The following is a 2,582-nucleotide window of genomic DNA, read 5'->3' as shown; positions in this document are numbered from 1 at the left end:
TCTGCCTCTCTCCGCCTCCGAGGCGGGCAGTGACTCGCACCACCCGGCGCCGCTTTGGCGTTGACCCTGGCGGTCTGGGCCTTAGTCGAGGGTGTGGTGCCGCACACTTGCCCAGCCTGGAGGAATCCTGTTCCCTCTCCGTCCCTTGCCCCACCCGTGAAAAGTTGCTCAGCTGCCTCGGGAAATTTCGGCTGTTCTGGCAGACGTGGGCTGCGCGGCTAAGCTACACCCTGAAGAAGTAGCTCGGCCTCACAGTGTGAGACAGAAGTTACATTGGCCTCACTCTGTCTCCTGCAAGTTTAACTTTCTGGGTCCTGCACGTTCTGGAAACTTAACTTTTGAAATAGCAGAACGGTCCTAGGGCATAGAAAGTGCCTTTGCAAGCGCTGTGCAGTTTTGAGTAAACATGCCCTAACAAATCTGAACCCCAGCGGGGTCTGTTGACTACAATTTTGTGTTCTGGTCTTAGACATTTAATAACCGTGCAGACACAAGCGCTGTCACACTTTCTGTGTGCTCCACGGAGTGCACGTTTTCCTAATGAGTAGCTTTTTCTGAACCTGTTTTGTCGTTAGCCAGTATTCGTAACCTGGAACGTGTGTTGTTAGAAGAAAGATTTAGTATGTCCAGAGTTTTAAAATGTGGCATGCCCTCACAAGCAAACTTCTGATTGACCTTATCTAACATCTCAGCTGTGTTGCTCCAGGAAAGACAAAATGTTTAGACCTCGTCATAAATGTTTAGCTATCTCTAAATCTGTTAAATTGTATTGCTGTCAGATGGGCTGAGTTGGTCTCTGCATATTATTTTTAATATGACTTTAAAAAGCTATCCCCGACCTCTTCTCATTTGCAAGAGATCGCATTGTTTCCTTCTGTCCGTCCTTTGTTACGCTCTTTGTTTTTACTTTGCCTTACTCAGATGAGAGATAGCATATAGTATTTAAGCTTGTCTGATTTACTTCATGCATTTATGCTCCTACAGATGTCTCCAGTTTGTCCTTCTTTATAGCCAAGTAGTATTCCATTATATATAAATAGCATATTTGCTTTAAACACGTCTGTTGATGGGGTACAGAGGGAGGGTGAGGGGAGATGGGAGAAAGGTAAGTAAATAGAATAAAGATATATAACGTACAGGACCTAATAACCTCAGTGAATGTAAACATTAACCAGTATGTCATAAACATGGGCTAGGGAAAGGGGTTTAGCAGAGGAGGGAGCCGTGGGTGTGAAGGGGATTAAAAAAAGGAAGAAGCTGTGTCATGTGCCCGCCCCACTCCCCAAGATGATTGTAGACGTCGTGTACTGCAACAGGTACTAATAAACGTTTTGAAAATAAAAAGCTGTCCTAGTTTTCAGTAGGACAGGTTTGAAGATTTAAGTGTGATTTCCTTTAAAAATATTTGCTAGAGAATTTCCGAAGGTCAGGAAAAATGCATCTCAAATAGTTAATGTGTGTTACAAAGGTCATAAAATCCAAACAGGAGATACTGGTTGTCAGTGTTTCTTCTCACTTCAGCTAATCAAAAAATATTATAGTGACTCTTAGTTGACCAAAGAGCAAAATAATCCCTAACGGCCTTTATGTGTATGTACCTGTGTCTGTGCGCGTGTGTGTATGTGACTGTTTAACCAGGATTGATATGATCTGGACATAACTCATTATGAACATACAGGATTTAAAGCACTACTCTGAAATAGTTTGATTTCCCATCTATCAGTTGGAATACGTGTCACATGATCTCTTTATTTATGTAGTTTCTATTTTAACTGGATTAGAGTTTAGGAAGGAACATACTTTGTGTACTTTTTTTTTTCCTTAAAAATAAAAAATGAGCCCTTTGTTTTGTTTTGCTTGGTACTGGGGATCAAACTTGGGACCTTGCCACTTGCAAGGCAGGTAGTGGCAACACTGAGCTAATACCTGGGCTGGAGCCCTTCGTTTTTTAAATCTAGGAACACCGACTGGTGGATATGTCAGATCTTCTGTGAGAAGGGTTGATAGCCAGCCAGCACCTTCTTATTTATTTAGACATGATGTGATGCAAAACTTACAAGATGCTAAGATTTCTTGTCTCATCATACCTAACCCAGACTGAAATCCCAAGTGACTTTAAAAGATTTCTTCAAAGACCCAATTGAAGATACTATGAAGATAATTATGCAAGCACAAATAAACAGTGAGAAAATGGCAGAGCTATTGCTTTTAGCCCAAGCTATGAGATTTTAAAAATAAAAGAATCTTTGGTTTTTACAAGTCAAAAAGTGCCAAGTTTTGAAGAAGTCTGAAGTTCTATTTAATAACTGCTATTAACAATCAGCCTTCCTTTTAGTGTGTATTATTCTTTTGAAATATTAGCCAGTGACAGGATGAGGTCATCTGAGTTATCAAGATATTTAAAATTATTTTCTAGCACATGAAGACAAATGACCTCAGAGTTCCTTTCTTTTTAAAATTTTAAAGTTTAGGGGCTGAGGATGTAGCTTAGTAGTTCTGCCTTCTCCCTTGCAAGAGCAAGGTTCTGAGTTCAATCCCCAGTACAAAAAAAAAAAAAAAAAAAAAAAAAAAAAAAAAAAAAA

General features: G+C 40.3%; 1 protein-coding gene across 2 annotated transcripts in view; it reads left to right on the top strand.

Annotated features, from left to right (window-relative positions):
* The window catches only part of Kctd9 (potassium channel tetramerization domain containing 9), a 25,423-nt gene that overhangs the window by 802 nt on the left and 22,039 nt on the right, over window positions 1-2,582 (top strand). The gene's annotated exons all lie outside the window — the stretch shown is intronic.

Source organism: Fukomys damarensis, unplaced genomic scaffold (genome assembly GCF_012274545.1).
Source record: "Fukomys damarensis isolate Sample0158 unplaced genomic scaffold, DMR_v1.0_HiC HiC_scaffold_18, whole genome shotgun sequence".
Taxonomy (NCBI): Eukaryota; Metazoa; Chordata; class Mammalia; order Rodentia; family Bathyergidae; genus Fukomys; species Fukomys damarensis.
The sequence above is the reverse complement of the archived record's forward strand: the minus strand, read 5'-3'. Positions and strand labels throughout refer to the sequence as shown.